At 33.6% G+C, this 20,239-nt stretch overlaps 1 protein-coding gene across 1 annotated transcript in view; it reads left to right on the forward strand.

Moving 5' to 3' along the window:
• Positions 1-20,239, forward strand: part of NALF1 (NALCN channel auxiliary factor 1) — a gene marked incomplete at its 3' end in the record, with an annotated part of 430,899 nt that overhangs the window by 320,421 nt on the left and 90,239 nt on the right. The gene's annotated exons all lie outside the window — the stretch shown is intronic.

Consider the following 20,239-nt stretch of genomic DNA (forward strand, 5'->3'; position numbering starts at 1 on the left):
GTGTCAAGAAACAACTGGATGTGGAATTTAGTGCTATGATTTAGTTGACATGGTGATATTCCATCAAAAGTTAGAGTCAGTGTTCCTAGAGAATTCCTGTTGGAATTCTGGAAACTTTGATTTTGGGGTTTTAGTATATAGTAATACATGTGAGTCAAGATGGAGGGCTTTGAGGGTTGTCTGAGTCCTTCTTTTTCATGGGTTTGGGTGGTTTTCTGTAACTGGTTGATGGAGTCTGCATTGCAGACTTCAAGTAGTTAGTTATTGGGTTTAAAGTAAAAATAATTTAGGTGGCATTTCATAATTGGACAGATTGTCCTTGAAAAGACCTTGTAGAGATAAAGTACTCCCTTTTACCTGCATTCTCTAACTTGCTAGTTAGAGCTCCTGAGTCTGTAAATAGATTAGAAATAATAAACATCCAAGCCCAAACACGAAACCTACGTTTCCCATGTATTAATCCTCACCTTGGCTAGGAAAAAAAGGAAGCAAGGACCTTAACACTAGAGGTCTTTTCCAACCTTAATTCTATGATTCTATGATTCTATTCTATGACTGCAATGGAGTTGGTCCCTGTTCTGAAGCACTGAGATCTTAGATGCCTGCAGTGAACTCAACGATCCACAATGTCATTCTGAAAAATCAATGAAAAATTTGACTAGAATCAAAACAAAAATTTCTCTTTAGTTATAGCTTACAAAGAATATTCTAGCCTGACAAATGAAGTTGAATATAGTTAGAAGCAAAGAGGCAGGGGGTGTATGGTGGGCTGGGGAGAAGATAATACTTTTTAAGGGAACTTTAAACAGGATATGGAAGCACAGAAAGGAGAGAAGAACCTGGGTGACTGAACCTCATCCTCAGAAACTGCAGTCAATTATCAAACAGATGTATTGCTGAAAAAATCAATAAGATGCTTTTTCTACACACAGCATAAGCCATAAAATGCATCTTTTGATACTTAGATATTGAACCTCAATCAGAACAGTTAGAAAAAAATAATATTACTAGCTTCTTATAATTTCTATTAAATAATAACACAGCATTAAGGATGTTTTAAGTAGTACCATTTATCAGTGTATTTCAGACATGTTCTTCATTGAACATTGAACACTTCTCAGTGTAGAAATTAAAATTAAAAAGATTGACTTGATTTTTAATTCAATTCACTGTGCAGTTTTTCAAGTCTGTATTTTCAAGTGGACAATACGGTAATATTTTGGCTGCAAGCATACAAGGGGGGAAATTGCTTTTATTTCCGTTTGTTTTGTTTTTTCCCAATTGGTTAGTTTCACATTGCATAAACAATGAAGGGAAACAACATGAACAAAAGCAGTTTATTTGCCTTAAATATGCATTAGGTGGTCATCTTCTGAATAATCCCACAGAGGTGTGGTCATTACTTGCATAAAAGCAGGATTCAGAATCAATCTTCTAAATTTTAATAACTTGATAAAACTAAAGACTTAATCCTATTTCATCAGAATCAGTGGAGAAAATTCCCCTAGTTTCAGTTAAGGTAGGAACAAACCAGTACACTTTTGCTTTAAATTTGCCAATAATGTCCTCTTGACTATAACAAATCTCTCTTATATTCTTAATACCATAGGAGACATCGTCACTAAGAAAAAATAGCCTTTTCCCTGACAAATGTTGATAAAATCATTACTTTATCTTTACAGAGAAAATGTGGTGAAAGAAGTCTAGGAACTTCTAGTTTTATTTATTAACAGATACTCTCTTTATAGATATCTTTAAAAACGACCTAGCTATTTCCTTTTATTCTGTTAATTCATGTAGACATTATTGACAATACTATACTCCTCTAAACTCTTTGGAAGCTCTTTGAAAGTGCAAAGGAATTCCTCCTTAGTTTCCATATCCAGACACTTTTTCTTTTTGTAAGCTACTTGATAGCTGAGACAAGCCAATGCATCACATATGTTCACTTTTGTACTTAAAACAAAGGGCACCTTGAACAAAAAAGCAAAAATGAAAAATTCATGTTTTGACAGATGTAGCTGTTCCAGAGTTTAGTATTAAATACTGGCATTAAAACATGACATCTTATTTCTTTTCTGCAAAAAGTTAAATTCCTTCACTGAGAACATAATTGTTTACTTAGGTTCTGGTGTTTTCTTGTTATTCATGCTAAAGACTGATAAATATGAGGTTATGTATATTATTCCTGAAATAAGACAATTGCTATGCTGTTCAAGTTTACAAAAACACTCCTAACATTTATTTGATTTTTCTTTTCAGTACAGAACAACAAGCAGGGGCCAGTCACTTGCAATGCAAACTGTTCCTATTATCCCAACAGTCACCACTGGAACTGTAAAACTATTTTTTTGAGTTTTGCAGTATAAGAAATTAATAGCATGTCTTATAGGAAGTTATAAAATTAGAAAACATAGAAATACAAAAGCCTTGTTTGATCACATAACATATCCTTCTGATAAAATGTTTGCTGTCTACCATTGCTCTCCTAAAATTCACTTAGACTAGAGAAGCTGACAATTTACTTTGTCATTTTCATGTTGTAAAAAATTCTGGGGATAGGATAGAAGATAAATAGTTCTGATGCTGAATTTGAAGGTACAAAGAAGCTGGATTTTATTTTTTCCCTCACGTGTTTCCCCTCAAAATTAATTTATTTCCATAGTATTTCAATGGTGATTGCAAGACTTCTATCAGTGAATTGTCATTATGAGCAATCAACCTCTTGCTAAGACTGGTAATTTATTAGAACTAGCTGTGTGTTATAGCACATCGAAATCTGTTTTATAAATCTGATGTTTTAATAAGACTATTTAGTTAAAATATTCATATGATAAAAATTATATTACTTTCTATACAAGTAGCCTAAAGAGAGAATATTTCACCTCTCCTTTAAATTCACTGCACTGTGATTCATTGTAATTTAGCAATACTTTGATATCATGAATCATTCAGTATTTGAGAGCAATTTAGCATTTTCTAACCAAGATTTAGTATTCTCCAATTAAAGTAATACTAAACTTTGTGGAAAACAACTATAATAGGATTGTACACCTACCCTCTTTGCTAATGACACCACCAATTTGTATTTTTAATTCCAAAATGCATTCTTATTAAGACCATCTAAATTCCTAGTTTATTTGTTACCCAAAGACATCAAGCATTCACATTTTCTGCTTTTTGATCTTGCCAAAATCCAAACAGATGTCTTTTCCCTTTCACAACCTTAGTTCATGCTTTTGAATGACTTTTCCCTGGGTCTGGGGAATCATGGGGCTTCTGGATGGAGAAAATTAGAGATTCTGTTCTGGTTCCTGCACTGTGCCATGATTTAATATCCGTGACACAATAATAAATTTAACAGTCTCAGAATTTAAAAATTGCTATTGTCCTTTCAGTACTCTCTCTTCATCTGTGCTAGGAATGATTGCATACGTTAGGAGATGCCATGCTGTCTAATTTGAAAGAAATTTCTATGTGTCCCAGTTAATACACTAATCTTGCTCTGCCTTGTTTATACCTGATGTATAAAGATGGCTTTTTAAAAAGTGATTCTGAGAAGAATCCTAGCTCTCCATTCACTGCATAAAGCCCAGGGTGGAAAATCGTCTTCTGAAAAGACCTGTTGTGAATATCGAGAAACAAGCTTTCTAACTTGCTCACCTTAACTATCTTCTTAAAATTAGACGATGTGAAACTCTACTTTTGGAGTTCATATGCTTCATCAGGCTTTTGCGTCTTCCTGTGCTCTTGTGACATGATGGGTTTCTGGCAGTTCGGAGACAGATCTGGCAACCAAGAAGCCGTATAGCTTTAAGCCAAGGTAGAACTTAATGACTATATTGTGTCTGATTTAAAAAAAAAAAAATCAAAAAATATTATTTCATTTATTAAGTGCTCAGCTCTAAATATTCTAACAAATTAGCTTAGCTCCAGAATCAGTCATATACCAGAGATATCTATAGGAAAGGAATCTTTCAAAACACAGATATTTTCTCTGTTTTGTGAATTTTCTGATGTCTATGTCTAATGAGAGTTAGTCACTACAATGTATATTTGAATCTCCTACTTTAATTCCCTTAAGGAACTACTCTGTAAAGCATTTTAATAAGTACTTGAGAAAAAAAAAATTAAACCATTTGCAAATGGTTTAATGATTCAGCTGAAATTAGACTTTAATAATCATGATGGAAACAAATATTACTGAATTTTATAGAGAAGTAATCTTAAGTTAACTATGCTTATTTATACTGTATAGGTATATAAAGCTTCCTGGTTTTTTGCAACTTGTATAACAGTCTTTGTTTTTAATCTCTTCTGGATACAGTCATGTGAGAATCCTCTGAATGCAATACAAAATTGCATTGCAAAGTAAAAAATTGAAAAGATTGAACCACAATCATAAATTAAGGCAAAAAAACTTTCCTTGTTTTTAAGGGAAAAAATTTCCAATTATATAATCAGCATAGCACACAGGTAAGCATGTAAGTAAACTTCATACATTTGTAGAAATATTTTGCATAATTCGATTCACAAATGCATAAAAACAATGTTTGCACTGGCTAATAGTTTCTTGGATGCATATGTGTTTTCTTGGCTTAAAGGTTGATTTCTAGGTGTTAATTCTGAATATATATATATATAAAATATAATATATAAAAATATATTATACATATTATGTAATATTTATTATATTTATTATACATACATATATATATATATTTATAATACCACCTTGATGTTTGTAGCATTGTGCTTTTTAGCTCAAACTGCAGGAAGTTTTACTACACCACCATATTTTTAGATTGTATTTTTAATTAAACTCCATGAACCTTTGTGCTACTTTTCATCTTGAAACACGTATGTCAAATGAAGAAATCAGCAGCAGATAGGCAGGCAAAGACACATTCAGATGATGTAGACAATTACTTGATGAAGTATCAAAGATAAATTATATGTAATCCTGAAGCTTTTAGCACTGCTGAGTAATGAGAAACATGAGTATTCATGAGCTTTGTTTGAAGGAGTTGTACACATACTCAAAATCTTCCTTTTATTCCCTCATAATAAGGAACTGACAACTATTGTGAATTTATAATTTTGAAAAGCAAAATGAAACCTGTATTTAGTACTTATTTCTTTCATTCTTATAAGAGTGTTGTATGTTTGTATGCTACTTTTATAAGCCCATAACATTTTTGTGGTGGTTTTCCCATGATAAAAGAGGGTTTTGGATATCTACAGCCACCAACAGGTACTTTGATGTTTTGTATTGCATTTGTGAAGTGGATGCAAGTGGGAGATGTCAACTTATATAGGTTCTCAAAGAATAATTTTGCAGATCTTTTTCAGTATCCAGATACCAGGACTTGACAGGAGAGTTCTGAGGCTGAGAACAATTTCTTTTAACTTAATAGAAAAAATTCAATTTCTTAGAGATTTGCATGAGTTTTGCATCCAGTCTATTCTTTCTGTTAAGACAATGAATAAAATGCAAGGTGTATTTGCAAGACCTCAATTCTGTCAGGACTTCATACTCTTCATGCCACAACAGACTGAAGCTAAAATAATTTCAGAACTGCTCACAGAAATTGAGCATGTGGTAAGGCTTGCTTGGAGATACACCTAGTGCAAGTGAATCTATCTTAACAGGTACTGGTATTGTCACTTCACTCTGAGAAACATCCTGAAATGATACCTCAGGTGGAGTTCAGTTTATTACATTACAAAAAGTTCCATTAGACAGTGCAGTAATTCCTGTGTAAGAATTATGCCTTTACCACATAGGACATTACTCTGATCAACTGCTCTGTTCTCAATATAACTTAGTAGCAGCTTTAATGAGTCAGATAATTAAATATCCAATTTTCATTCTGAAGAAATTTTGAAATCGAGCCTATTTGGAGACATGCAAGGGACAGCTGCAATCCACAAAGATATCACAAATATCCTGAAAGGTAGAAAGCACAGATTAGTCTTCTTTATTATATTTTCCCAGGTGACAACTGATTTATGTGTGATAAGAATTCCTACATATAACCAGGTATACAGATATATACATATATCATATATACATAAGTGTTTACAGAATTTAACATTTTTAAAACTATAGCATCCTTAAAAGATCAGTTTGGTTTTTTTTTCCCCTTCTGCTATCAAAAATACATGCATTTTTTTGTACCACTTTGGCATAAAATGCACCATTAGGATATATTACATCAATATCTAAGTATTAGCTTTTATGTGACCTGATAGATATGGCATATAATTTCTCTTATCTTATTATACTCTGTGCCTCTGTGCTCTGATGCCGTGTTACAGACCAAGTGTTCTGAGTTTTAAGATAATCTGAAGTACTTCAAAGGTTTACAGAAAGTACAATTACAAATTTCCTACAAGCAAACAAGCTATAATAACACACCTGACCTTTTCCCTTTCTTTTGAAAAATGTAAGTTTAATATTTTTTGCAGTGATCAAAGTGAGAGGCTAGCAAAACATGCTTCAAGTACTCTTGGCCCCAGTATACCTGGATATGCTAGACAAATTTTGATGTCTTTGCTGATAGATTTCTTATTTGATTTGCAAAATATAGACTGAGAAACCAACTGCGATATCAAAATTATATCTTAATATGATAGTTTGTATGCAAGTAGAACAACAAAAAGGAGGCAAACTCATGCTTTTTCACGCTTCCTTCACCTTCTTTTTTAATGCTGTCCCTACAAGATGATAATAAATATTGTATTGCAGTTTGCCTATTCAACCCAGTTTCTTTATTCTGAAATTGTTTAAAACTCATTTCTCAATGATGTCCCCCCATTACCTACACCACTGTAGCTGTGTTTCTGATGCTACTTACAAAGAGAAGGATTAAAAATAAATGATACAGGCTGTTTTCTTTTTTTCTTTTAGAGTGAGTTTCTAAGGAACTCACTCTTTCCGTATTAATCTGCAGATAAAACTTCTTGCTATGCAATCAAGTAAAATGTTTCTGAGGAGCAACTAAGTAGAGGTCATTTCTATCAGGAGAGTTCATTGTAAGAGGTTGTCCTGTGGAAGTCAAGCCACATTACTAACAGTGGCAACTTCTGATCAAGTAGGAAGGGATCTCTTTCTCCTTGGAAGTCCTCAGGATCAAAGGGAAAGCAAATCAATTACATGGTACCAGAACATCCTTCTGTTGTTTAACCACATTACAAAATACTTTTATTTCAAGACTTTTGTACAGATCCAGGCACATTTTCCTAGCTATTCCTATACTTTAGAAAAATAAAATTATTTACATATTTTTACACAAAATTAATGAGATGTTTGGACTAATCATAATTCTTTAACTTTTTAATCTGGTTATCCTGTATAAATATAGAGGATATGATTTGTTTTTCTCACGTAAAAAAAACTACCATTGATGGAAATGTTGTAGAAGTAGAGTTTATATGTTCTACTTTCAGGAACACTATAAATAATCCATTCTGAAAAATGTTATGAGTGGCACTTGAGGATAATTTAGAGACCCAGATAGCAGATAATCATAAATTTGCTACCTGCCTACAGTAAAGTGAAGGGTCATTTCCAGAAGTTTCTGGAAGTCAGCTTAAAATTGAGATTCTTTCATGTAGCAATCATTTAGGAGGAAAAATATATATTTTTAATAGGGCTGGTGATAGAAGAAAGACCTATCTGTGATAGTCCTATACTGTATAATTTTTGGTTTAATTGTACAGTCCTGTTAGTGACAAACATTTTGTTTTGTTATAAGAGAAGTGTTTTTTCAGAATTTTCGTTAGGGAAAAAAATCCTTTGAATAGAAAGAGATTTAGGGTTTACCTGACAAAAGAACAAAGTAACCATGAAACTGTGCAGCACAGGGAGATCTGGTTTTAAGAGATGATTCCTGGATCAGATGCTGCAGTGAGCCAGTGCTGCACTGGAGGGTTGACAAGTAAAGTAAATGGGTTTGTCACCAGAGGGAATCACAGAGAAATCACCTGTTAATGGAAATGCTACTGCACTGCCGCAGATGCTGATTTATAAAGGCACTAAAGCCTATACTATGTCAAATTTATTGGTCTAAGTCAAAGACTGTATTCTTAAAAACACACACCCAGATTCTAGCTGCCTAGGATTCTACTGCTAAAATCACTGTATGCTTAAGGATCATCAATCCATGTATGGGAATAACCATCCTGAAATCACTGAGCAGCTCAATACCTCTTTTAAGTTTAAGATCCTCCAACCAGATTTGCATTCTCATTTCTTTTATTTCCAGAGGGACATAACATAATTGGTGTGCTCAGATTTTTCTTAGTAAACACTGATATGACTGAGTGCTGTACAAGGTACAGTAGGAATGTCCATAATCATTTCACTTATGCTTTTAGATAGAGCACTACCCCCAAAATTTGTCTTCTAACTCTGTAATTACTGCACTAATCCAGTAGCTGAGGGAGCTGGGTTCTCTCTTTTCCCACCTGTGACTTGATTCTCATAAGCTTTTCTTAGAGCAGCTCCATAATCTTTTGTCTCTAGCTGAGCTGGGACATATCCATGATTTCTGTATGCTCACCATTCTTTGTACCACTTTGAGTAATAAATGTTACCAATAGCAGCAGAAGTAATACGGATTTAGACAAAAGGGAAATGCTTCTGTAATTTGGTAGTGTAGTAGTGCACAGTAGGAAGAAGAGGGGTCTAGGTCATGGACTTCAGTGCAAGACTTGCTTGCATGTTTTATGGGGGCTAAACAAACCTCAGGACAGGTTTGAAACTGCACTGACGCAAAATAAATTTTCTATCAAAAAGTACTTACAAATTGCTCTGCATTTTCCGGTACTTCACTGTGCTTCATTCAGTAAATTGTGGTGGTTGGACAACAGAAATTGAGTCAATTGCATTTGTGTGTGCATGGTTGGTTGAATTTTTTTTAATGTTATTGAAGGTTTTCAGTTTCTGTGTATCTTGAAAAGAAGCTGAATAAGTACATGGATAGGCATATTTAGAAAGAACTATGCCTCTTCAGCATGCTGCTGGTATCATCTGGCTGCAGCACAGCAAATAGGTCTCATAGCAATTTTATCCCCTGATTGTGTGGCAGTCAGAATACAGAAGTTGATATTGAGAAATGTTAAACACATCTCAGCTTCTTTTTCCTCTTAATTTTATGCTCATCAGTTTTATATAAACCCTGAAATGAGAATTAAAATAATTGTCTAATTCATTCAGGTTACCTGAGCATTAATTCTTGCTGGGCTTCTTTAGAACATTTTTATTCATTTATTCCCTCCTCTGTACTTTCTTACAGACGTCTGTTCTTTTACCCTGGACATTTGATTAAATGGCTACAGTTGCCATCTGAAAGTTATAGTTTACAGTTTTGCAGTGCTCTGGTATGGGTCATCTTGTTTTGTTCCTGTTGGAACTCTGTCATTTCTTATAAACTCTAGTGTTTATGCAGTGAGAAAGAAGAAGAGGGTAGCTCAATTAGCAAAGATTGTTTTTTTAAAAAAGCCAAGGATTAATGCATTTATCTCTCAAAAATAATTTGAACTAGAATATTCTTGTAGAAGATCATAGATAGGTTTCAGGCAGAAGAAGGAACTGAGGCGCGGGTTTCCGCATCCCATAACTTTTGGGTTTTAATAAAATGAAATACTTTTATATTTTTAGATTAGTTTCTTCATTAAAAATATCCTAATATTTATTTCCAGCTTAAATATAATGATATCTTTGGTACGGAGAGAACTCTTTCATATTTTTGTGTCTCAGGAAAACAAAACAAAGCAAAAAGCATCTTAGTGTTCCACCCGAAACAGTATTTCTATATTAGATTTTTCTTTTTTTACCTGCCAACAGAAAAATCAATTTGAACCCTAGATCAGACTATGGATGTGCTTGTGTTCTAATGATTTTCAGCATCCAGAAATCACTTGCCTTTGACATCATCACAACCATTAGTTTTTCCAAAAAAAAACCCAAACCAAACCAAAACAAAACAAACAAAAAAAAAACCCCTAGAAACGTTTCTAATATTAATATATTTACATTGCATAAAAGCTACTACACAAATGAAACGATTTTAAACCCACAAAACAAACATCAAGTTATCAGTTTGTCTTCTCATATCATTTAAAGGTTAAAAAAAGGTTGAGGGACAAAAGAAAAAAAATGTAATCAAAGCAAACGAGATTCTTAAATTTCCTTTCTTCTACATCAACTGCAGTAAGGAGCTCAGGACATAACAGTAGTGAATGCTCTCAGAAAAGGAAGATAGAAATTGTGGGAAAGCATGTAGATGTTTGGGACCAAAATTTTGTGTGGTTCCAACTGTGGGAAAAACTCGGCCGTGCAGTCAGCTTATGCTGTAGGGAGAAAGATGTTTATTGAATACAATATTCATTTATTTATCATTTGCATAGAAGTTAAGTTTGAAAGAAAAAAAATCTGACCATATCTTCTTTTGGCTTCTACTGGATTATTTATCTGAATTTGGTGGCAAATACCTTAAGGTTGTTGTGACCTACCAAGAAATGGCTCTGCAGCTTAACTAAAGTTACATTCTTGTTTTAAGTGGAATTTCACATTCAAGATCTTTTAGTAATGGCAGGAGGAAAGGCAAGAAAAATAATATTTGATTTTAAATTATTTAAATGATGAAAATAAATACGAATAAAAAAGTTCCACAGTTTTTCAGTCCTCTTCTGATCTGCTAAGGACATGTCACAATTTGTATCACGTCACCAAATCTAAGCGTATCCTCTGCCAGGCTTGGGAACAGAAGGAAGGCAGGCTGTTGCAACGGAACACCAGTTTCTTATTACTCCCTTTATGGATTCTTGCAAAGGTAATATTCTGAAGCAAGCATATGGAGTAATTTCTAGAGCAAGCAAGATAAATGCAATCTCTACTTTGGATTACCAAATACCTTTTGTTAGTGTTGTTGAAAATCCATGTATTCACTAATTTTCTACATGCTTTTTGTACACTTTTCTGATTGACATTGTACAGCTGTCTTACTACTCCTTCTGTTAGAGCCTTTGATGAGCACTTTGTTTCCATATTCAGCTTCTAAGGCACAATTTTGTGTTGGTGCTGAAAAGCTGAAATTGAAAGAAAGCCTCACAGAAATGTTCCAAGCGAGGACAAGTCCCTATAGCTCCAATGAAGGACTCTGTCTAAATCCAGAATTTTATCAATGTAGCAAAAATATCTCACTAGTATAAATAATTAATTCAAAAATATCATTTATGCTTTGCCACTGCTCTTTAACATACACTGGGTATGCTTAATGAAGTACAGCCAACAAAAGAAAAACTATCTTTGTGCCTCAGACACTGATGCTGTGTCCTTAGATATGTGCCATATCATCATCAAGATTTAAATTTCAAAAGAAACCAGCTTTGCATGTTTCACTATTTGGAATTTCCAAGAATGGCCAAGTTGGCAGATATGCAAACCAATTTAATTCTGCCTGGCACCACAGTTCTTTTCCTGGTCCTCAAAGACTATTCTTTGAAATAACTGAACCACAAAAGAAAAGATTACTCACTACTGGACAACACATGCCTTGTCTGGAAACAAATGTGGATGTGCTTGCCAGCTGTTAATCAAAGTATACAGACAAATAAATTATTAAAATTCTAGAGAGACTTAAATTTCAGTAGTAGCCTTCTGATCTTCGTATATAGCTCTCTTCTCATATATTACTCAATGCTTACATTGTTTCTACTCTTATTTTCATATTTTAACTATGCATTTTTATAAATACATTCTTTAATCATATTCATTATAAATGTGAAAGCCCCACTTGATGTTTTCTACTCAGCTAAACCAGTGCAGACAAATTGAAAACCTTTATTACACCCCTCTCCTCTCAAGAGGGCCACTGCGGCAGCAGTTGACATGATTTGAATCACTGAGATGTTACTAGCCGTGAAAAGAGAATTTAAGCAAACAGTGTTTGCTGCATGATGTGGAACTACCACTGCCTGAATTCTAAATCTCTGTGAATTCTCTCTGTTACCAAGAACTGACACTGTGTTTGATGAATTTTATTTAAAACTGAGGGAATCAACATTTTATGAAAAAAAAGAGTAAAAAATCAGTTAAAAATGCTTCAGAATGGGACATTTAGATTCTAATAAAAGTTAATCAATGGCAGAGCTATTTTTTCAGAATTTCTATTAGTTACTATATCTTAGATGTCTGCCACTGACTCTGAATTTAAATAAAAGAAGAGAAAATTTAAGCAAATTTAATATTTAAAAAGTGTGGTTATATGTAAGTATTATATGCACACTCCAATTCTGACGCTGTATTGTGCGTAACTAAAAATAAGTTAAAAAAATAAACTAACTAAAAAAATAAAAAACATCTCTATAGTTTGAGATCTAACTTTTTGCTAACTTCAACAAAAGTCAAGCTAGAAAAGAAACAAAATAATGAGATTATAGTGATATGATCAGAATTTAACAAAAACCTATTACTAGGATACTGATGAAATGATCAGAACTCCTGTGTATGGAAATTTACCAATTCTCAACATCACCAGGTTGTTAGAAAAGCCTGTTTTAGGATAAAGCTACAGAAGGAGCTAGAGTTGTTTTAGTTCTTATCAAAAATGGTGTGTAGGAAATGTTTTGGGCTACTTACTGCACCAGTTTGGTAGAGCAGTTAAAAAAGTTTTATTTCAATACCTATAATTTTTTGCTGACTGTGAATGAGAAGGATCTGTATGTAGGCAGCTTCCACCTCCTTACAGCTTCCTAATTATTCCCAGCTGTTGATGAGGCAAGTCCCAGGTTTCTGGATGGGAACTGTGTAGGGCTTGGGAGTTATACTACCTCATGGGAAAGTTTTAAAGACATTAATTTTATTTGGAAAGCACTGGGGGCTGCATTGAAAATGACTTGGCTTCCCATCTTGTCTTACCTCTAGTGTGGCTGTGGAACTGAAGCTCTTTTCTGAACATAGTGATCATGTTAAGTTTTAAATATAATGATGGACAGGTTAGGTGCTGAAAAAACATTAGATACAAAAGGATACCATGTTATTCTGCCATAAAAGAAGCTGGGAAAAAAAGGTATATCTGCATTTTTCTTTCCAAGTTCTTTCTACTCTACATACTTCTGCAAAGAGTTTTTGGGGATATTGGCTATGCCACTAGGAAAACACTCAGCACAATAATTTTAGGAAGATAAAGCTACATATCTAGATAAGTGTTAGTCGTTTCTCATGAGAAAGTAAAAGGGTATAAGCACTTTGTAAAAGACTTCAGTATGATGTGTAGTAAGATTAATTTCTCCTCTCGCATATTCTGAAGTTGACCTTCAAATTTGTCAACTGCTTTGAGTAATTGTAAATTGCAAATAGAAAAAGGAAATTAGCAAGAGTTCTATGAAGGGGAAGACGAAGTAAAATTTAATATAATTTCTCTATTTCCACTGAAAATCTGAAAAGCTAGGCCTTAAAAATTCCCAAGAATGGGGACAAATTATATTTAATGTCTTTATTTTTAGACATTGAAAAAAATCTCAATGGAAAAAGTGATATCTATATAATGAAAATGCATGAGGACCATTTAGCAAAATAGCTCAGGCCTGCTGGAATTAACTGATTTCATATTGAAATACACTTTTTTATCTTGTGCAGTTATATCTTCTGACAAAGCAGAATAGCAGCAAAGTAAGTCACAGGAAGCAAAATCTGTGCTATAGCTCAGGAAAGTGGAACATGGATGTCATGCCTATTAATTCTATCCATTTTAGCTCTCAACACAGTAATAATTGCTGTAGACATACCTCTAAAAGCACCTTCCCTTTTGTATGTTGCTACAAACCATTTGTAAAGTTTCAAAACCAATCTGTATGTAAAAAAACCCAACTATTTGTGGTTGCTATCTTGTAATCTCAAAATCAAAATTTCCCTTGTGCCCATATTTAAATGGATTACAGGTTATATAAATGCAAGTTTTATCATGGTAGCAGAGAATAACTGATACAGCATAATAATTTTTTCATTAAAGCATAAATGAGCAAATCATAATAAGAGGTAATTGCATAGTTTGCTCCTGCTACCTTTGGTAAATCTAAACATGTATATTCAAAACTGATGGTTGTTCAAGAAGCATCTTTGCAAATGTCTTCAGTTTAATCTGCTCTGCCTTCCTTTCAACACTTGTTATAATATTTGATAAATGAGATATCAGTCTCCTGCAGTCATCAGATGGTGAGAGCTCATTAAAGGCTATTTGAGTTGGAAAGAAATGGAGGATAGGAGAAAAGAAGCAGAAAGAATGAAAGTGCGGATCTACTGGATTACTGGTGTTAAAATTCACATCAGACTTAGTTATTGAAATAGACTTAATTATCTGCGTTATTTCTTAGTAGCCAGCTAAAAACAATATCAAAAATCAAAACTTAAAAAAATTAATTATGAAAACAGTGTAAGACAAGAAGTAGCATAAACATCAGCATTTTCTTTGGTTTGGGCTTTAAGATACTTAATATACTTTTCCTCCTGGAGCTATAACAGGAATACATTTGCTATAACTTGCAAGTTTATATTTTGCTTTGACCCTATTAAATTAACAACTAGAAGATATTCAGTTGATACTAGCTTAAGTATTATTAGACCAATTTTGAGGGGTTAACCAAATTTAAAATTAATTAATCATTATATAGATCAGTAATAAAATAGAAAAGCTTCTGACAAAGACAGGCACTATTTATGTTTGCAAAAATGTTATGGAGGTTCTCTGTTGACATTTCATCACTGTCCCTACTAATGCTTGGCAAGAGAAAGTTGCAGAGTAAACAAGGGGATTTATTTGTACACTGGTTCTTAAAATGTCTCCTGAGATTTCCTGGGTACCTGGTGCTGCAGGAGAAGTCATGTAGGGATTTCTTGGTATGATTGCACACTGAGAAATCTAGTATTTTATCACTGCTTTCAGGAGAAACCCCTTTTATTCTCCTGAAGACAATTAAAGAAATTTTCAATTTCCCTGAAAGCAAACCTATGATTTTTTTATGTCTCAATATCAGGTTAGAAAAAAGCATACTAAAAATCAAAGAACAAAGAGAAGAAGAAGAAAAAAAAAAACACGAAAACAAAAACAAACAAACAAACAAACAAACAAAAAAACACAAAAACAAAAACAAAAAACAAAAACAAAAACAAAAAAAACCCACAACAACACAACAACAACAACAAAAAAAAAAACTCCGCTAACAAAACTAACCCCAAAACTCCTAAATGAATTAATCTTCCTTAATCCTTCAAGAGATATTTGGAACAATCTGAAACACATGATGTTCCATCTGAACATCAGGAAAAAATTATTCACTGTGATGGTGGTCAAGAACTGGCACCATCAAGAAGATTTCCCAGCAAAGTTTAGAAGTCTACATCCTCAGTTGGTCAAAAGCCATCTGGACATGGTCCCAGACAACCATGTCTTCAGGCGGTCCTGCTTGAGCAGGGGTGTTGGACCAGATAACCTCCAAGTTCCCTTCTGATCTCAGATATTCTCTGATTCTTGATTCTGAGACAATGGGAGCAAAGAAAACATGATTTCTTCTGGTATTTGTAAAATATAGGTGAAAAATTGTTCACATTCATTTAAGAAAGGATATTTTAAGTACATGAAAACAACATACAACCTCTTGTATTTATTGCTTGGACTTTAAAGTGGTGCAGTGGTGAGAGACTGTCAATCTGATTTTGCATCTGTCAGTACCAGAGATTTTTCCCTGGCAAATATTAGGAGGAAAGCATCACGAATTTGTAATATTAAATGCAAAAGCGAAATCATCTGTAATGTGTAGTCAAGTAAGGATTGGAGCTACTCTTTAGAATGTCCTTTGGACCAGTACATAAACATTTTCCTTTTTGGCTTGAAGTTACGGACAAGGACATAATGAACGTCCTTTAGCATTCTAGTTTATGGATTTGGGTAATGCATGAACAGAGTTGATTGTGCCTCGGTGATTGTGTTTTTTTCTGCAGCATGTTACATTTCATGGACAATAGGTAATTAAGTAAGTTCCATCCATTTAACAACTTGGTCAGTGTTTAAGTGCACTTTACTTTTGTATTTTTAATAGAGTGACAATTTTTCTAACCTTTCATACAGAGAACAGTGACACTTAAATGTTTTTTTGAGTGATGCAGATAAATCTTAACATACAATTACTATATTAAAATAGACCTACTAAAAGCTTGAATCTGGCTGGCTTCAGTTAACAGGAAGTTGAGCACATTTAAGATTGTCTGAAGGAGACATGGAGAATCCAAGAGAAACACTACCCCAGGGTAATATTTTCAGATAGAGGAATCACTCTAAATTTGGAGTCAATCTACTGGGGAAGAAGATGTGGATAAATCACCATTCAGAAGATCACTTACATCTTTGATCAAGCAGATCAGATGAAAAGAACACTTAAACTCATTGAAAATGAAATTAAACCAAAGGTTTAATGCTAGACTAAGTTTGATTTTATCTTTGATAACTGATCTTCCAAATAGCCTGATCTACAGATATGATGGTAAAGCATGGATGCAGTACCACATGGGAAAACACTAATTGTGCTGGGAAATGGAGCAGTACCACAAGAATTATGAAGAAATGATCAATGCATGACCAAAGTTTCATCTACGCAGCTCTATGTTTTCTCATTTTTAAATCTTGCTCAAAACCACAACTACCATCTTGGAGCAAAGATTGGTGAATTGTATGGAGATATGAATTGCAAGACTGGAGAGATATGACTAATGGAATTAAAGGCCAAAGTAGAGAGGAATAGTAATTTTGTTGATGACATCAAGCTGTGGAAATGTTAAGCTGGAGTGTGTATAGCCAGAAACAGATCAAATAATATGTATGAGGAACTGAGTGTCTTCAAGTTGTTTAAGTGGACTAGGATGAAATTTTATAATTAGAGGCATACAATTAAAGATTAGTAATTAGTAATTATTTTACCATAGACTATTTACTAGAAATGATTATGGGTAGAAAGTCTTGATTACACAAGCTGAGCACAGTATCTCATGTACACTTCAGCTTATAGAAAGGTAAATTTAATATTAAATAAGGGCAAAATTAACCTAAAGACTTTGGAAAATATTGATATCTTTCTACAAGGCACTTAGAAGTTTATATCTTTGGTGCAGTGCTATCAATGTCCAAGAAAGATAAAGAAAGAAAAGCTTTGCTGAAAAGGTGCTTCAGTTCAGCCTCCTCAGGCACTTCAGACATTGAAATCCTACTGAGTAGCTGAATGCCCACTGAAGTAATTGGTTTCAGTGGCAAAGTGAGGCCTAAATAAGAGTAATGCAGACAAATACCTTAGAGAGTCCAATCTCAAGTTTTCTACTTTAACGAGAGAATAGCCAATAATGGATACAACTGCTCTTTTTAAATTCTTTAGGGACATAACACTTGTAAAAGAAAAGAAATACGTATGGGTAATGTTGGTATAAAAAGAAATAAGTACACACAGGTCATGACTAAATCTAGGCTAGAAATAAGTTCCTGACAACCATAAAAATAAAGTTGGGGTAGGGGGAAGAAAGGACAGCAACCTTCTGACCTAAATAAAAGAGGTTAACACATTTTAGGATATTTATGATAGGATGGTGAAATATACTGGCTAATTATGATAGGGCTCTAGTTCAAACCTATTTACAGCCTATTTACTTTGGTCTAAAATCATCTGGAGTTTAGTTTTTAATGCAACTAGTCCTAAAAATATCATGGTATATCAGTATGTTAAACCTCATCCTTGCTTGGAGCTAAGAGATCCATGGAAAGAAATTTCATTATTTCTTGGAAGTATCCTGGGTCTCTGGATCTGTATAAAGATGAGTTGAGCCCTAAATGGAAGCAGTAAGATGGGGTCAGGCTTACAAAGGCTGTGTATTGATTCTCATTGATAAGAGAAATAGCTCTCAATGATTATTAAAAATATATCAATATATTATTTTAAAAATATTTTTTTAAAAGTGAATCTGGAAACATTTCTAGATTCAGTTTGCAGAAGTTCTTCTGTATGTGTTTTTTTCTCTTTTTTGATCAATTGCAGCATAATTAAAATAATTTTATGAACTGTAACTTATCCTTTAAAAAATTTGAATGGTGTTGGATTCAGTAAAGGAACCCCTAAGCAGATCTTACAGCTTCTGTAGGGACTACAGAATTCCTTAGGCCTCACCCCTTGAACAGATCTTGCTCCTAAAGTTTTGCCTTTAATCTGAAACATTAAAAATGCTCCCCTAATCCAGGTAAGTGGCAGATACTTCTGCTGCTCTGAGTAAGGTGTACTCTTGTCTTGTCCATTGGCTTACATCTTCCTTTTCTTTCCTCTATGAAATAAATTAGGACTGTAACTTTTTGTCCTACACTGGCTTGGTCTATAAGATATGAGCCAAATATAAGAAATGTGCAGCTTAGGATCTTTTTAATGTGTTTCTTATTCTGTAGAAAACCATGGCAGGGAGAGGGGGAGAGAGAGATTGAGAGTTGAAGAAGAACAAAAAGAGAGATTAAAAAGGAGGAGACAGAGACTCTGGTGACTATGATATATTTCTGCTTCAGTTGATGTCAGGTCCTTTTCTGTTTCAAGAAAGCACACTGTCACAAAACCAATTCCAAACATTTGATGCTTTGTAGGAAAATGTCGCCGTGTACCCACTGTGTGTCATGTAAAGACTGTGGATTGTTAGAAAACATTAACCAAAAAATGAGTCTGAGGTGTTTAGAAACACACTGATTGGGACTGAGATTGGGATGAATAATAACTCATACTTTTCTGCTAGAATTTATTATGCATGGTGCTGTGGAAATTCCTTGGCTAAATGGAAGTGCAGTCTCTCAGTCTGATTGTTGAAACGGTACCAGTGTTTCAGATGAATAAGCTTGTCTACATAGTGTCACTTCAAGAAAAGCTGGAGTATTTTTAGTCCAAAAGAATGCACCAGTTATAGCTCAATAGCATTTTGCAAAATATATGAGAAGTATGAAAATAAGATAGAGTCAACAGCTGACTTGATCAAGTTTCATTTATATAATTTTTACTTTATAAAAATAGATCAAAATACAGCTTTTGATCAGGTGTGCTGCTGTCTCCCAGTATAAACACATGCATATCCTTTTGCCACCAAGATAAACATAGTAGGACCTTCTTAACTAATATGATTGCTCTTAAGTAATATGATTGCAACAGAATGTTGTAGTTGCCTCTAATTCTATTTTGGATTCTGATACATTTTAGCTGAGATATTTGAACTACACTATGCTATTTAAGGACAGACAACTACACAATATACTTTAAACAATATCTTTTTACTGCTCTCTGAAAATAAATATCCTTTTCATTATTATGCATTTTGTAGGTTTAACTTAGGGATTCATGAAGCAAAAATTATAGGGTCAATTAGACAAACTCCAAATTATTTTAAGCTTTTTTATGCTATTTTACTTATATGTGCCCTTTTAGCCATTAACATTTGGCATTGGAGCTATAAGATTTTGATTAGTCAAACCAAAGCATTAGTTTTCAATTAGCATAGAATCTAACAACATTTAAACATGATAGGACTGGATAATTTACAGCAGCATTGCTTCACCCAAAAAAAAAAAAAAAAAATTAAAAAAAAATTCCAACAACATTCACCTTTACACTTAAAGCCTGTTTACTCAGATAAATGGACAGCATTTTATCGGAGTGATTAGAATTATTTGAAAATTTTCCCCACTGACTGAATATAGTTCTGGAAAACAAATCTTTGCTTCGAAAAAAAAGCTTAGATCCAGATACTCTCTCCATATGCAATAGAAAAGCAGTTCTGCTGCCCTACAGTTAAACATGACCCTGATTTAGAGGAGTTTATATTTCAGAAAGTTAATTTGGAGCATCCATTCTCACTAAAGGCAGATGATTTTTCTATGAGGAAGTTTAATTTTAGCCACAGTAATGCACAACCCTTGGCATTACAGAAGCAATGGAAGTCTGCAAAATATAGTTTTAAACATGCTGAAATTTTTTTTTTTTTAAATTTCCTCTTCTAAAAGAAATTAAACAACATCTAAATAGAGATCTGTTATCCTTAGACTGCATTTTGGAGTGTTGTGTGGTCAAGAAACACTCTAATAAGACAAGGATTACTGTATCTGATTGCATGGCAATAGGATGTCCCTCATTTGTTATCTGACGGAACTTTCTGGACAGGAAGTATGACTCC

Source organism: Zosterops lateralis, assembly GCF_965231275.1.
Source record: "Zosterops lateralis genome assembly, chromosome: 2".
Taxonomy (NCBI): domain Eukaryota; kingdom Metazoa; phylum Chordata; class Aves; order Passeriformes; family Zosteropidae; genus Zosterops; species Zosterops lateralis.